The 18429-nt window shown below is 26.7% G+C and overlaps 2 long non-coding RNA genes across 3 annotated transcripts; both read left to right on the plus strand.

Annotated features, from left to right (window-relative positions):
• Nucleotides 1-5261: 5261 nt before the first annotated feature.
• Nucleotides 5262-11851, plus strand: LOC136075008 (uncharacterized). Of its 2 annotated transcripts, XR_010635634.1 has the most exons (4): nt 5262-6378; nt 10729-10819; nt 10932-11021; nt 11675-11851. It is a non-coding gene; the product is annotated as an uncharacterized LOC136075008 (long non-coding RNA). The 2 variants fall into 2 exon arrangements; XR_010635633.1 differs by lacking the exon at nt 5262-6378 and having other exon boundaries at nt 6410-10819.
• Nucleotides 11852-13222: 1371 nt separating this feature from the next.
• On the plus strand, nt 13223-17200 carry LOC136074724 (uncharacterized). Its single transcript, XR_010635374.1, has 6 exons — nt 13223-13315; nt 14865-15054; nt 15229-15465; nt 15549-15652; nt 15744-16055; nt 16924-17200. It is a non-coding gene; the product is annotated as an uncharacterized LOC136074724 (long non-coding RNA).
• Nucleotides 17201-18429: the final 1229 nt, after the last annotated feature.

The raw sequence follows: 18429 nt of genomic DNA on the forward strand, positions 1-18429 counted from the left end.
TGTGTATATATATATATATATATATATATATATATATATATATATATATATATATATATATATATGTTTGTATGTGTGTATGTGCATGGATGCATGTGTGTATTTATGTGCTTATATATGTCACACATACGCTTATATATATGTATATATAAGCGTATGTGTGACATATATGTACGTATTTATATATGCATGTATGTATGTATGTATGTATGTATGTATGTATGTATGTATGTATGTATGTATGTATGTATGTATGTATGTATGTATGTATGTATGCATGTATTTATTTATGTATTTATTTATGTATGTATGTGTGAGGGTATAAGTATAGATATATTAATATATACCATTGTTATTATTATCATTGTTATTATTGTTATTACCTTTATTTTTATTAATATCATTATTATTTAATAATACCATTATTTTTAATAATACCATTATGTTTATTAATACCATTATTTTTATTATTACCATTTTTATTATTATAGTTAATATTAATGTTATGATTATTAACGTTATGATATTTAGAGTTACTAATATTTAATCCTTATGTTATTAGTCATTATTATTAGGTGTTAACGCATCATTAGTAATTATACTATTTGTAAACATCCTTGAATAGTAAAATCTTGTAATTCAGAATATATTGAAAATTGATTGATTGAGGTTGTAGAATAGGTTCATTTTTGGAAATAACATTGCTTGTTGATGTTGTAAAGTTAGGTAAAATGCTTAAGTTATTTTTGTCAGTTAATGACAAAAATTTGCTCGCAGAATCTTCATTTTGGGGAAAAACTTTTTTTTTTTTGAAGTGCTTTTTCTTTTTTTAAAAACTCTTGAGGCACCAATTTTTCTTCCACTACTCAACAATTAGCAGTTAACAGTTATTGTATAACAATTAACAAATTAGCAGTTTACAATTATTGTTAACTAGCAGTTAACAGTTCTGCGTAGTACAGGAAAAATGAACAATATTTTTGATTATAACCTTATTGATTCACAGAGAGTAAGCTAAAATTAAGAGACTTAAAAATGTTGAAGCTTTATTGATTAAAGACATTAAAACTTAAAATAAAGAAAAGCTTAAAATAAAGATAGTTTGAGGGGTCAGAATAATATCAAAAACTTTTCATGAGTGAAACCACAGATGTCGTTTTTCAACAGCCAAGAAAACAAGATTCAATCAAACGCTTATTAAAAAGTTTAGAACAAAACTAATAAAGTTCTAGAGAGCACTTTTGAATGTTATCTGAACAACAAGCCGTATATAAGTTTATTTGATTTTAGAAATGGTCTCCGGATTAATCTGGATAACAAACAATGGGCTGACCTGATTAATTGGAATAGCAAGAACAGTAAAACAATTAAATTCAAGGTTCCAATTAGTGGAAAAGTTCATTATTATTAGTTTTGCTTTGTCCTTAAGAAAAGTGACAAATTAAGACCCATGGATTAAAGATGAAATGCTGGACTTATCTTTGTTAACAATACTGTTAAAGTTATTCCAAAGTAACAGGAGTCCAGCATTAGTGAAAAGACACAAAATTTAGTAAACTGAGACAAGTAAAGCTTTGCCTTAGGTTGTCATCATTTTAAGTTTATTTAAGAATAAATAGTTTTTACTCATTTGTAGTAAAAAAAAAAAGAGTAGTAGTAAGTTAAAGTGATCACGTGATTGTATTATCCAAAGAATAAGTATGACAAAATGTAGTTTTCAAAATTTCAAACCTAAATATGACCCTGGAAAAAATAATACAAAAGACGAAATAGAACTAGAAATGTAACTTAGTTCAACCCCATAAATGTTTTAACTAACATATGAAAATTATTTTTAAAATTGATTGATAAGCATTTCCTACCCTCTATTGACTAACATAAAATTTTTAATCGAAGTACAGTTAAAGTTAGCTACAGTTGCACAAAAAATATGGAAAAAAATTGTTATTATCTCCAATTTTTGTTCAATAATGTTTAGAAAAAACAACAAAGCAAACCTGTGGGTTTAACTACTAAAACAAAAAGAGGTTTTTATGCGTTTTAAATTCAGAACAACTAGAAAAAAATTTCTCTATGTGTTTTTTGCTCCTACTTTTGTACAAACAAGGTCAAAAAAACGCACTCTTTTTGCAGACACAGTACACACAGATGTGATGTCTAACAACCATAGAATCCCATATTCACTAGTCACCTCATATTTTTACTAGATTAGTTATTTAATGTAACTTTGAATCTTTAAAAGACATAAAAACCACAAAAAACTGCTACATTTTGGCCGCTTTTTCAAAGGCGAGGTTTCTACTTTAAGAGCTATATCTTGCTCCTATTTTTTTGGCCTAAAAGATACATGCCAAGGCCTCATTCTATTAAATTTTGAAACTTCCATAGTCAATAATAAGGTTATAATAAAAACGTTAATCATCCGTTGTCTCTTTTTGAAGAGGTTTTAGTGTTATACTCTATACTTTAGGTCCCTGTACACAAACCACAAGTGTTAAAGAGCTGATTTTTTGTCAGATTATAGCCAATCACATATATGTAAAGAGTTTTTGATATTTTTTAAAAACTCCATAACCCAAAAATGAAAAAAAAAAACAAAATAGATTTACAACGGAGCTCCAAGTGCAATCAGTAGCGCAAAGAGCTATAAAACTTTAAATGTGTTTTTCTCCTTAGGCTATAAAGATTAGATTTTAATTTTTACATCTGGTGATACAAGAGACCTTGCAGATTAATGTCCAATAGGTCGTTTTTTTGGTCCTCAAAATTGAGGTTGGGACCATTTTCGGATAGGTGTGTGCTAGATAACAATAATTGTAAACTGCTAATTTGTTGATTGTTATACAATAACAGTTAACTGCTAATTGTTGAGTAGTGGCTAAACAATTTTATTGTACATTAGATGGCGGCAAAAGGTTAATGCTATTAATATATATTTCTTTATTTCTTAGAAATGAAGAAGAATGACCTCAGAGTATGACTATTATACTGCGGTTGGAAAAAAATGATTTAATAATTTAAAAATTTTTCCCAGAATCACTATATACATAAGGTCATGAAAACGACCAGCATGCGATACTTTATTAAAAACTTAAAACATATTAAGAGCATTAACCTTTGCTTCCCTGTCTCAATCTAATGCTCAATAGAACCGTCCAGCCACTTAGCCACAAATTTCAAGGAAACATCAAGGCTCTCTCTGAGGTCCTGTATTGTTTACCTACATTAATGATTTTCATGACGATCTTTTATCTAAAGTTGCTCTATTTGCTGACAACTCAATTTTATGCTCTTGTTGTTGCAAAACGGTTTTTACCTTTTTGATCACTTAGAAATATTTCAAATTCATAACCGCTTCTCTTTCTTAAAATAAATTTAACTTTTCTTTTCAGTATATAACAATTTTATTGGAATATTTACAGAATTTTTGTTGTATTTAAATAAATAAAAGATTAAATGCAAATTTTAAAAGTATTTCTGTCTTTTAAGAGAAGCCTGGATGTTAAATAAGGCCTTTGAGTTACTTATATTGTTTTATAAAAAAATTCTCTTCAAGTGAAAAAACGTGAAAACAATTAATCCGCTGTAAAATCGCCGATTTTAAACCCTCCCCTCTCCTACTACACACTTTTTGTACTTTTTAATTAACCCCTGCACCAATGCATACGTTTGAATAATAAAGCAAAAGTGAAACCTCCCCCTTAAAGCTCAAAACTTTTAAACTCAGCTAATTCATTGAATATTTTTGTATTTATTTAAAAAGGAATAATTAAAAAGGTAAAAATGAAAAAAAGGTAAATTGGTATTTTAAAAAAATCACAAAAAAAAAGTTCCGCTTGCGCACTTTTAGACAAAGTTTAGACTAGCCCTTTCCTCCCCCTTACCCTTAATAACTTGCGAAATATGTTTTTTTTTATATATTTAAAGATCTTAACTACCGGTGTACCATTTTTAATTTACTGCCGTTAAATTTTTACTGCCAGTAAAATTACAACGTTGGAATTTTACTGCTATAGTTATTATTTTACTGACTTTTTTTATTATACAGTTTTTTGCATTTATTATTTTTTTTTTATTATTTTAAAAACTTTAACATTTAAAACATTTTTTTGGTTCTACAAACAAGCTTTTGTTTCTCGTAGGTGATTGTGGTAATATATCGAGAAGAGCAACTAAACATAGTTAAAGAAGTTCATGACGGTCTAGGAACTTCAGAGAAAGCTGTTGCATTAGCCAGTCACATTGGCATTAATGCTGTTAGAAAGCAAATATCTTTTTTGGCATTCAATAGTGGGGGATATCACAAAGCATATAAACCAATGTGATCGATATCAGAAAACCTCCAACAGAAATCTTAAAGTCTCTTCTTCTTTAAAATCTGTCAAAGTGTAACAAAAAGTAATGAAGCGAGTTGGTGTGCGTTTAATTCAATTACCTGAATCGAATAGATTCAAATTTGTGATTGTTCTTATTGATTATTTTCTAAATAGACTGAAGCTAAACCTCTAAGCAATAAAACAGCACTATCAGTAGCATCCTTTCTCTATTAGATTTTATGCAGACATGGTTGTTTTAAAATACAAATCAATGACCATGGTTGGGAATTTGTAAACTCTGTATCCATTGCCTTACATGATATGTAATTTATGGCCTTCAGTTATTGGTAAACTTATTTGATATATATTCCTAAATGTAAAATCTTCTGATGCTAAGATATAGGAAAATGCATAACTTTACATAAAAAAGTGAATCAAAATCTTGCCTGGAAAGTAAACTATCATTTAATGTATGCATTAAATAATAAAAGTTTTATAGGCAGGTAAATTAAAGTGCCCTTAATTATATAAAACATGTATATTTTTACCCGCCCCTCCCACAAACTTTAACATTTCTTCTTTACTTGATGACAGTAAAAAAATAACAAGCGCAGTAAACTTTTAACGTTGTAATTTTACTGCGCAGTAAATTTTAAACGTTAAAATTTTACTGCGCAGTAAAAATACTATGTTAAATAGTAATTTAACATAGTATTTTTACTGCTAATTTGTTTATTGGCAACCATATCGAATACTTGTGAAAAACGCAAAACCTTTAAAAAAAACTTTTTAATTACTTATTTAATCACTTATTTAAAAAGTAGTTTTGTTAGTATTCAATAAGGCTTTCACGAAAAATCTCATCTATGTATTTATATATCGTTTATTTTCCTAGAGTACATATAAATTTTACTCAAAAATTTTATAATTTCAATTTTTAGAAAAATTATTAATAATTTGGAATTTATATGAAATATTGATTCTATGATAAATACATCTAATAATTCAAGAAAGACATCTATTCTGTAATTATTAATAATCTGAAAAAATACCTATCCAACTATTTTGAATTTGTTATATACATCTACTAATGCAATTGAGAGTTCTGTAATATGAAGTTGGTTTTCTTTAATATATTTAGTTAAACAAATCCGAACCTTCAAGAATGCTGGATAACTGGTTGTTGGAAAGAAATTTTGGAGATAATATTTATTAATTCAGTATCAACATTAAGTAGTTTAAAAAAACTAAGAACATTATGTTGCAAATGATATATACTATACATCAGTTAACACAGTTCTGAAAAGTGTATAAATTTAATTACATAATGTCTCGGTTAAGAATGATTATTTTCTTAAAAAAATATCTCTATGATTAAATAATAAAAATTTTAGTTATTGATTCTGCTACTAACGCCTAAACAATACATTCATTATCTAATCAAAAAGATTACAAAAAAAAAAAAAAACAGCAACAGAAAAACAATCAGCTTCAAGCAAGAACAATTAACAATTATAATAATAGACACAAATAACATTTATGTAGTATACAATTTAAATTTAGCGACACACTAAGTGTATTGTTTTTCAATTTTATTAGGTGTTGTACTTTTACTCTGTGTGTAAAGCTAAATAATATTTTTGTTTGATAAAGAAATTCTAAATGCAATAATTAAATACTCATCACAAGAAAATATGCATGTTAGAATACAGTTTTAAGATTTATTTTTTTCAAATTTTCATGCCTGAATATTACAGAACAATGTCATTAAAAACAAACAAAATAAAAAAGTCAAGGAAAATTTAGTCATCTATGGAAAACGCTAAACTCATTTTATGATGCTGTCAAATCTATATTAGTGGCTTTTATTTTTAACAAAATGTATTTAAACTCCAAAGAGCGCAGGATACCATCATAGAATTTTTTTGGTTTTATATTATCACAAAGAAGCAAAGTAAATGCAAGAGATGTAAACCATTCAACAGAAAGTTCAATTTTCCATCTTCAGTTTTTAATCTTTTATCCTTCATTAAAATTTTACAAGAGTTTAACATAGAAAAATGTAAGTAGAATAATTAGTTTAAAACAACTTTTTTTTACTAAATTCATTTATTTGTTTATTTATATATTATTTTCAAAATGCTTTTAAATTTAAATGAAAAGTGATATAATTTATCGTAGCAAACAATTTCTTTTAAAAATCATGTGATTCTAAAGTTTTTAAAGGTATAAACTTTAACTTAGGCTTCTGGTTGTATTGACTTATACAATGACCATTTAACTTGGTAAGTCAATGCTTGAATCTTGACTCATCAATTTAATAGAGTAGCTTCTGATTTTAAAATAAATAAATTTTTTTTTAATAAATCATTTTTTTTTTAAATAAAGTTGCGTTGCATTTAAAATTCAAACCAGTTGCTACTTTTTATTAACATTTTCACCTTGGTTATTTGCTTTATAACTTAATGCAAGTAATGTTTCTAATTTTTAATTTTAATCAGATTCTTCTGATTTCAATAGGATTTTGTTTATTTTAATCTGATTTTTTATAATTTTTCTCTGTTTTTTTTAATTTGATTTTATTCAAATTTTATATATTTTAATCTTAATAAAATTCAAAACATAACAATTCTTTATTAGGGTTCAAAAATATTATGTATAAAAATTTAGCATTAACACTTCAAAAAATATAATAGTTTGTTACTATCTATATTCCTCCCTGACATTAAACTCATGGGACTCATATTTAAAACCAAATCTTCAATTATATAAATTCAGCAAAAGTTCTGGTCTTTTTTCAGATTTCAGATTGACATTGTGAAGTTTCAAAGACTCCTCATTACAATTTTACAGTTACTGTAACAAATTGGAAAAATTTTTGTATAAAATAACATCTATCATAATTAGTCTCATACATCATAATTAGTTATAATTAAAGACATTTTTAAGTCTTTAATGTTCACTTCCCTCACGATCAATCAATTTTCTCTTTATGTTCTTTTTCGCTTTGTTTCTGACCTTGACTTTTTGCTTATTGAGTTTTAAGAAATAAATCTTAACAAAACTCTATAAATCTTATCTGTACTACTTTGAAAATACTTTTTCATTTATGTTGGTTTTCAAACACTTCTGTAGTTTAGTTAATTTTTAACAGTTTAACTAATTATATTTGTTTTTTATTAAAGAATATAGTTCATTGGTAGTTAGTAATCAAATATAAATCTAATATGTGCTACTTTGAAAATACTTCCCACAACTGTTTCAACTCCAGAGTTCTTTATTCTTTAAGTTTTGGGTTAAATAACAAAAATAATAATAAACAATGATTATTGAATAGCAAATATAAATCTAATATGTGCTACTTAAAAAAAAAAAAAAAAAATCAAGATTTATTAAAAAAACAAAACAGAATCACCATGGTTTTGTGTAAATTCTAATTTTTTAAAAGAAGCTGTGTTTAGTTATCCCTTTCAATAAAAAATAAGCATTCCTTATTTAACTTGAGTTAAACCTTCTCTAACCTTAACAAAACACTTTACAGTGTCAAACTTTTTCAACACCTATCTTCTTTCTTAACTTTAAAGGAACGAGTCGACAAGTTCTTTTGATTCCTGTACTACATGAGATTTCTTCAATTCCTGCACAAGAACAAATTTTCTGATTCCTGCACAAGGTGTTGGTACATTTAACAATCCTTCAATGTCTGTTACAAAGTTACAATCCAAAGATTTAAACTAAAATATTGTTGGTAACAAATTTTTGAATTCTTTATCTGCAAAATTCACTGCAGCTTTATTTTCATTTTTAAATAAATAAGATTTGAATTATCTAAGATATAGTCTGTTTGTAAGAAGATAAGTGTTTCTGACAGTCTGAAAATATCTTGTTTTTTTTTTTTTCATCTTATAGAAAATACAAATATTGTTTATCAAGTGTCACTTATTTTTGTTTATATCTTTTAGCAACTTATCTAAAATTACTGCAATTGGTTGTATTATTTTCAATAACTCTTCTGTTTTCCATTTTATCTGTATGGCCCTTACTTTCAAAAATTGTGGGATCTAAGTCTCTATTTTTATATTTGTAAATACAATACTGAGTTCCTGTTTTTACACTTTTATAAATTTAAATCAAGATTTTTCAAAATGGTTTACACTATGGTTTAAATAACCTTTCAATCAATGTATGTAAAAAAATTTGCTTGCATTTAATTTAAAACATTTATTAACTGAATTGTTTGAGAATAAGCACAGTAAGTGAATATATGTCGACTTTTTAATTAACCCATATTATATCATTTATTAGAAATTGGGGGTAAACAAACTAAAAAATCAGTTGTGGTTTGTTGAATTAATTTTTTTTTAAATGCTCAAAAGTTTTTCTGGTGTTGGTTAAGGCCAAAGTTTGACACAATAGCTGTGTCAAACTTTGGCGGAACAATGATTTTTTGATACATAAGACAGCTTATGGGCATGTGTAAAACTTTGTATATTCATACTAGTGTCAGTTAAGGGTCTCAATGATTTTAAAAAGAATTTTGGGTAATTAAATTTTGCTAACGAAAATACCCCAAATTTAAAGATTTTATGAAGACCCATATTATACTTTCGTGAAGGGATCTTTAAGGTCAATTCAGATTAGAATTGACCAGGTTCAGATTTTTTTTTTTCAGATTGATTTCAGATTCAGGTTAGGGGCTATCCACAAAGTAAGTCACCATTATTTAGGCAATATTTTGACTTCCTCCCCTCCATTGTCACCGGTTGCCCTATTTTCTATCCCCCATTAAAAAGGATGATATGAATTGCACAATTGAAAAATTATATTATGTTAGTCTATATATTAAATGTGAACATGGAAACTTGCTTCACTCTTTGTCCATCCAAGAATTTTTGAAATGATTGTTAATTAATATGATTAAAATAGAGCAGTCTGAATTGTCTTAAATGGTCGCATCATTTGGAATATGGAGGCTCTCTGTTTTGATTTTGTCCTCATTGAGCTATTCAGCAAAGGCTGCATTCTCTTCTGCCACATTTGTAGCCATCAATCTTTGTTCTTGGAGACAATGTAAACAGGTCTGACTTGCGAAGAGATAACAGCTATTTGGTTAAAAACATTGGAATAAGTAGAGCTGACACACTTTTTAAGAATGACTTGAGAAGTAAAAAACAAGTTGCAATGCTTACAGATCTGAGACAAACCTAATTGTACAGAGGGGCAAAATAGATCATAAAGAGGGACTTTGAATGATTTCAATGATCAAGGAATGGTGCACTGAATATTAGAGATGATAAGGGAAATGATTTTTTCCTGCAATGTTTGAAACGGCTACAGCTTTTAAGCCATCTTCTGACAGGCAAATTAGAATGGGTGAAGAAAAAAAGTGACCAGGAATAACATGGAAATAAGAGCTCCTTGTCGAAGAGCTACATTCGGGATATTCGCATTTTACGATCTGCATGAAATATGACTGGTGTGAACACGAGAGGCAAACCAGTCTTATTCTATTGTATAGATATGATGCGAATCAAGCTCTGTCATGTTGCCAGGATTGATATACTCAGCCACCATTAGGAACTGATCAATCATTGAACTTGAAAAAACCAGCAAATTCAAAATTCTGTTTCTTTAACAAAGATAGACTCTCCTGCCTTAAATATGAGTCAAGAATTTCTTGAAAAAAGATTTTTTTCAAGAAGTTCTTGAATTCTTGATTTCTCTATTTCTTAAACCTTTAACGTTGTCAAGTCCTAATATAGTAGCTTGCAAAGAAATAGGCTTTATATATGTATAAATAATATTTTTTTGTTAACAAAAAATATGTTAATAATTAGCTGCAGGACTATTTGTATTTTTTTACTTCTTTAAAAAGTTTATCAAGAATTTTGTGGCGAGACTGTAGCGATAACTTATTAAATTATAGTAAATCTTGATTTGAAAAAAATTTAAATCAAAAGAACAATAATGTAACAATAACTTCATAAAATCACACGTTCACATGTGTTTTTATGAAGCTTGTTATGAAAAGCATGTTCAAGGTTATTAAGATTAACATAGAAAATAAAAAAAATCTTTTAGGTGACTTCCTTTTCTGATAAACTCTTCCCTCTCTCTTGCTCTTTTTTGTCCTTTTGTCTCGACCCCCTACTCCCTTTAACCATGATTTCCTTTATAGATGGCCCCTTAATTGCTAATTTCACAGAGTGTAAAGAAGGAGTTAGTGTCAAACTAATGGATTGGCAGGTTGGAGTACATTTTTTTAGTTTTATATATTTTTTCATTTGGTGGTGCCAAAAGATGTTGAATAGAGATTTTTTTAAAAAAATATTTTTTTATTTATTGTGATAAAAAATATTTATTAGTGATTTGTTAAAAAAAAAATTTCATAGTGATTTCCTTTTTCTATCAGCAAGTTCTTTCTCAATATAACTGGGTGAAACCATTATATGAATTTCACATGGTGTGAAGGAAGAGTTTGAGTCAAAACGATTGATTAGCAGGTAGGACTACATTTAGTTAATTTTGTTGTTAATTTTTTATTTTTATGATGCCAAAAAGTATTGAATAGTTTTCTTTTTAAAAAATTTAATAGTGATTTTCTTTTTCAATCAGAAATTCTCTCTTAAAATGGCTGGAGAGAACCATCTTGGAAATTTCACAGGTTGTTAAAGAAAAGTTTGTGTCAAAACAATAGGTTTGCAGGTCAGACTACATTTTGTTAATTTTGTTCTATTTATGGTGAATTTTAAAAATTCTGTTGCATTGTTAAAAAAATGTTACATTTCAAATTATAATGGCAATTGAGTTAAAGGGAAAAACACCTGTTTGCAACTTTCTCGTACCTAGTACTTAGTCTTATCCAGCAGATTGATAGTTAGGCTTTACGGCACCCTTTAAAAGAATGACCTCATATGATAAAGGGGGCTATAACCTCCTGAACTCTAGCCACCTTGTGCTAGTGTTCGTCACCAAGAAATATTTTTTCTTATATAAATTTGTTATTAATTAAATGCTAGATTTCAATTTATACCAATTAAACCTTTTTGTAGTAGTTTTTTCTAGTAGTTTTTATTTTTGCCTCTACATTTTTAACAATAATTTTAACAATAGATATATATATTTGTATATATATATTTGTCTGTTAATTACTTTGATTTTTTTGTTTTTTTATAGATTTTCTTTATATTCCCATTACGGAGTTTATTATTACATACTGTGTTAAAGTATTATGTAATAAAAATATATAAAATGGAAAAGTTATAAAACTATTTTTACACGAACTCTTTCTCTTATCAATTATATTTTAAACTCAATAGTTTAAAGTTCTTGTTGTTTTTAATTTAAATTTATTTTAGGAGTTGAACAAATTGCTAAGACCTATAAAGATTGATTTTGCAATATCATCACAAATGCGCTAACAACCTTAACAATGATGCACGATTTGGGATATGAACAACAATATATTGTATATGCTTGAGATTGTAAATATGAAATAGAGTAGTTAAAATATATGATTCATTTTTCAATTTTCACAACATAGATTTTTTTTGGAAATTTCTGACACAAAAATAAAATTTAAATTTGAACAAAGTATTTCTCCTCTATGATAATTAAAAGTTGACAATAACTATAGTGCTCTGCTACTCTTTGCTACAATTATTCTTTGCACTAGAGTTTTGCAACTTGGTTATAAACTTTCTTTTTATATCCGCTCATTTTCACAAATTTCATCAAATTTATCTTCAAATGTATATGTGTTAAAGAATAACATAAATATTTTTAATTATTTAAATATGTACTACTATTCAACAATGGCTTTTTGTTATAAAAATTTTAAATCTTTTTATCAGTGGCATAACTACAAATTGTGCTCCCCCATCTCCTCCTTGCATGATTTTTTCTTGGGATCCCTTTTAATGAATAAGTCTCTTAATGAATAAGAACTAGATCTCTCGATTATTAAAAATTAAATAAAAAATAATAAAAAAACTCCTTAAAACCTTCACTGTATTTCTTTAGCTATGGTCTCCCCTACCCGTGCCTTGCTGGGGTGTGATCCCCCATTTATCTATTTACACAACTGCTTTTTTACTTTTTTATTTTTAAAGAATTTTGCTTTTATATTTTTAAATTTTTTTTGTTATCTTGTAAATGATTTTATAGTTTTTATTTATGGAATTTATGTATTGAGATAAATGTAAAAGTTTATACTTTTTTTTTTAAAGAACTTTTTTTTTTGCTATTTAATATTTCTGTGAATTCCATGTTAATTTTTAAGTAGATAGGAGATAAAAGTTTTTAATGATATCATATGTAGGGGTTGTTCATAAATTGTCACACCAAGTTTAAATTTAAAGTATGAAGTAGAAGATCATTAACTCTTTTACACAGAGGTTATAAAGAACTATAGCAAAAGACCCATTTATCTCCTACCGCCATTTAAAAGTTTAATTTTTAGCATGACATTAGATATTCTTAGCTAGTTACGACCCAAATGTAACATTTTATAAAATGTTTAATAAAAGGTTTATAAAGTAGAAAATCACAACCAAGTTTTTTGTGTTGGGCGTGAAAAATTAAAAAGTATAGTAAAATTTAAGAAAAATATTATAAAAGATTGTGAAAGTTTGAGTTTTATTGTAGTTCTCCTTTAATAATAATATTAAATTCTATTTTATTCTCTTTTTTTATTCCCTTGTTCTCTTTTATTGTCTTGTTCTCTTTTATTATTATAAGTAATATATATATTTGGTACAATATATACAGTATTATAAGTAATATATATTTCGTATTTGAGTTGCAAGATTAGAGTTTTTATTCATGTTTACAACAATGCTAAAAATTGTATTTTTCTAATGAAAAGTTGTTTTTCACTAATTGAATTATTTTGTATTTTCAATTATTAAACCAAAAAAATAAAATTTAACAGTTGTTTTATCTTAAAGGATAATATTAAAGACTTTACTCAAAGTAAATCGGTAGAAGAGATTGAGGAGGTAAAATTTTTATACTATAATTATAAAATTTTTACTTAAAACATCTGGTATAAAAAATTGATCTAAAAAAACCTAAAAGAAAACTTTCATTTTTAGAAAATAAACAGATATTTCTTAAACAAATTTAAAAAAAATTTTTTTATATCATTTAGTTATTATTTTAAAATTTTATAATTTCGTTTAATTTGCCGCACAGGTTGACATACTTGTAAGGATTTGTTTTTTGATAATATTAAAGACCCTTCAAATATTCAAGGTTCTTGGTTTACCACTAAGTTTAGTTTTTAAAGCTCTTTTTTAAATCCAGTGTCATTTTGCTATATATGAGGTGAATTTCTCACATGAAAAGGTAAGTCTTAGAAATTGTTTAGAAGTTGTTGATACAAATGCAAAGAGTTAGGAATAAGATACATATCAAAACAAAAATCAGCTTGATAGCATCATTATTGGAAGTTCTACAAAACTTTTAATGGAGGAGATTTGAAAATAAAATAAAATTAAAAAAATGTGTAACTTTCACATAATGATTAAACTGCTAGAAATAACAAAGTCAGCTTAAAATTTTTTAAAGATCATACGATATATATATATATATATATATATATATATATATATATATATATATATATATATATATATATATATATATATATATATATATATATATATATATAGGCATCGGCGGGAAGCAAGAGCTTAGCTCTCACTCTCGCCCACACTCCCCTAAAACAGTTTACGGGAGCAATTTACAGCTCTCGCAAAAGTATTTTTTTTTCTCTCAAAAGTTTAATTATCATTGTAACTAAAATGAAAAACTCGAAGTCAAAAAAATTTAATTCATTGGATAATAAACAGGCACGGTTTTTGCAAAGTCAAAAAAATAACTCTTGTTATGTGTTTATTATTGTAACATTAACGTTACAAACATATGCTAGTAACAAGTATAAAACTAAATTTTGTATTTAATAAGCAATTTTTATATAAATAAACAGATAGCTTGTGCAAAAACCAAAAACTTTTGTAAAATGCAGTTTAGAAATGCAGCTCACAAGGCTCGCTATGTTGGTTTTAGGAGAGCTTTTCTCTGCTCTTGCACTCATTTACTGCCGTTGAGGCCTGTATATATATATATATATATATATATATATATATATATATATATATATATATATATATATATATATATATATATATATATATATATATAAATAAGATAGAATTGTTGATTGTAAGTTTCCAAAATTTCTTAATATAGTAAAAATATTTTTACAGTTTTTGTTTCAAACTTTAAAAACATTTTTATTTTTATTTACCAAATGAAAAGCTGAAAAGTGTTTGAAAATTTAATACAAGCTAACAATGTTGAAAATATTACCATTAGGCTTATTCAAATTTTTTCATATGTAAACTTTATGTTTTACAATTTTTAACATTTGAACATTTTTTATTTAATAGTATTTTGTTTAGCATAAGATAAAGAAATCTTTATTACAATAAATCAATAGAAAATGTACTAGTTACCTAATTCTAAAACTTTTCAATTTTTTAGAACTTCTCAAGTTTTAGAAGTTCTTCAAGTTATAAAATTAGTTACCTAATTCCAAAACTTGAAAATGAAAAATGACTACAAAACCTAAAAGTTGAAGTTACTTTCAACAGATATACCAGTTACTGATGTATATTCATGTCATTATTTATCATCATCGAATTTAGAAGAAATTAAAAAAGTAGAGTTAAAGGTTGGTAATTTTTTTACTTTATCATTTTACAAACTTTTATAGTTTTATACTTTATAATTTTTTGAATTATTATAATTTTATTTTAACATTTTAATTCACACATCAATGATTGATGACATCATTAATGACATTGGATAAATGATTAGCATAATAATTTTATTCAACATTTATTAGATGGGAGTCACAATAAAGTTGAAAGGATTAGCTGTTTAAATCAGCACGGACACTAGTATATCAAAGTTAAAGGTACTAATTTTGTTGAAGAGCAATATATGAGCATATACTGCTCTTCAACAAAATTAATCCCAACAAATACTCAGTATATGTTGTTACTTTTACTTATCAAGTTATTGCCGATTGGTTTACAAGATGCAGACTAGCAAACAAATAAAAACACAAGAAATAATAGTGGTAAAAAATTTTAAATCCTATAAGTCAAAATTATTTTTTTTAATATTTATTAAAAATATTAAAAAAACTTTCAACATTTTTAGGATATAAAAATGATAAAGAACTACCGCCCCAACAGCTTGAAGTATATGCAGGTTTTTAAATCAGAAAAACTGAAAAAGAGAGGCTTCCTTCAGCAAATATAAAAGTTTGTATAATGATTTTATACAAATTTTATTAGAATGATGGTATTTCTTTTTTTAAACAAGCCGTTATTTATTTAAATATTTACTTTATAGTGTTAGAAGAGGAATGAGACATGCTACCTGTGGAGTTAGTAACTTATAAAAGTAATGCAAACAATGTTGAAGCATCTTATCTGTCTTCCGACAAATATATTTAAAAAAAAAACAAAAAAAAAAACTTGTAGGTTGAACCAAAAATTGATGAATTTAAAAAACAATAGCAATTAGATCAGGACAGATTATAGAAAGTAAAGCATTATCAAAAGATTGGAGATACTAAAAGATCTCTAATCTCCAAAGCGCTCAGAAACCGTTGGCAGCAAGAAAACCTGCTGCAAAGAAAGCGAAAGTGACTTCTAAAAATAAGTAAAGTTTTTAAATAACTGATGTTTTAAATAAAAGCAATTTTAAATTACTTAAACATTAAACGATCTTTAAACAAAGTTTATTATTAAGGTATTTTATATAGTATATTATATATATATATTATATTATATATATAATTATATATTATATTATATATATATATTATAATATATATATATATTATATTATATTATATAATATATATATATATATATATATATATATATATATATATATATATATATATATATATATATATATATATATAGTATATTATATATATATTAATAGTATTACAGTTAAAATTTTTTATTTTCATAAAGATGTTTTCTGTTGTATATTTTAAAAATTTTTATTTTATAATTTTAAATTATGAATTTATTATTTAAAGTAATTGTTAATAAGTATAAATTATGTAAGTTTTAAACAACTTCATTATGTTTTAAACTGCATTAAATAATTTTGACATCAAGCATCATCTGGAACAAAAAAAAACAATTTAAAATGATACCTCGTGTAAAAACAGTTGGCTCACACAAAAAGCTGTTTAGGCGAGAAGCTTGCTTGGCATGCCATGTCTGTTTTAAATGAACTTTTCACAGCTCATTGCGCTCATTTATTCCTATCAAGAGTTGCATTAATCTTACTCACAAAAATTAGACTAACAGTTTATTATAATGAATTAAAAAGTTGATATTAACATATCTTTTGTGAATGTAAAGTTTGTTTATAATAGCGATGATATAATAACATTATAAACTATAATCTTGCATTTTTAAATCTTGAATTTATATGCTTACTATCCACTATTTACATTTTTATATAAATTTATTTAAATGAGAAGGAGTGAATGATTTTTATACTTTAGAAACAAATATCGAATAAGTGTTGCAGTGGAAAACAGAAATGTGAAACATTTTAAAAAAATGGCTTCGTTGGAAAACCTGTTTATAGATCAGAACCAAGAGATCATGATCCAGACAGATTTTAGAAAGTTGCGGATTTAAAAATCACTAAAAAACTCTTTTCTAAAAAATGCTTTATAATATAAAAAGTAAATGAATTATATTATTAATATAAAAAGTTGGTCTGAAATTAGCTTCATAGTTGTCGGTCTGAAATTGGCTACATAGAAAGACCATAACTTTAGAATTCACCTGTTTGTCGTGAAACTAGGTTTGAATCCACAGACTATTCTTTCATGTGCTTTCGTTTAGCACCACTTCACTCTATTGCCTTTCTCTTTGTTCTATATCGATCTCCTTCATCTCAAGACTGTACACTTTTTGATGTTATTTCTGATCATATTGACCAAGCCCTCTCTCTTTATCCATCAGCTAATATAGTTGTTGTCGGTGACTTTAATGCTCATCACTCTGAATGGCTTGGCTCTAGTGTCAGTGACTCTGCAGGCATTAAAGCCCACAACTTTTGCCTTTCTCAATCCCTAACTCAATTAGTCAACTTTCCAACTCGCTTTCCTGACAACCCGAATCATTTACCTTCTCTACTGGACTTATGTCTTGTTTCTGATCCTAGTCAGTGCTCAGTTTCTCCACATTCACCCTTAGGTGCTTCTGATCACAGTTTGATCTCTTTAAAACTAATATCTCATTCTTCTTCATCACCTGAATACCCCTACTATCGAACCTCTTACAACTACAGTAAAGCTGACTGGGATTCTTTCCGTGATTTTCTTCGTGATGGCCCTTGGGTAGAAATCTTTCAACTTCCTGTCGACAAATGTGCTTCTTATATAACTTCGTGGATTCAGGCTGGCATGGAATCTTTTATTCCCTCTCGACGATTCCAGGTCAAGTCTCACTCTCCTCCATGGTTTTCCTCACACTGTGCTGCTGCGATTGCCAATCGAAACCGTTACCTCCATATTTATCAGCAAAACAATTCTCCAGAAAACAGACGTCTGTTCATTACTGCTAGAAACAACTGTAAAAAGGTTTTGTCTAACGCCAAAACCCGCTATTCTCAGGTCATGAAATCTCGTATCTCATCTCAAAAATTAGGCTTTCGTGACTTCTGGAGAATCTTTAATAATATCAATAATAAGGGCAAATCTATAATTCCACCTCTCTTGTATGGTTCAGACTTTGTCACCTCACTTAAAGACAAAGCCGAACTGTTTGCTAAAAACTTTTCATCAATATCATCTCTTGATTCCACTAATTGCGTTCTACCTGATATTGCCAACAAACAGGTTGATTCATTGCTTGACATTCATATCACTTCAGCATCTGTATCTAAAGTGATTTCCTGTCTAGACTCTTCTACAGCTTGTGGCCCAGACAACATACCTGTTATTGTCTTGCAGAAGTGTTCTCCGGAGCTGTCGTCTATACTCTCAAAACTATTCAAC

This window comes from Hydra vulgaris, chromosome 01, assembly GCF_038396675.1.
Source record: "Hydra vulgaris chromosome 01, alternate assembly HydraT2T_AEP".
Taxonomy (NCBI): domain Eukaryota; kingdom Metazoa; phylum Cnidaria; class Hydrozoa; order Anthoathecata; family Hydridae; genus Hydra; species Hydra vulgaris.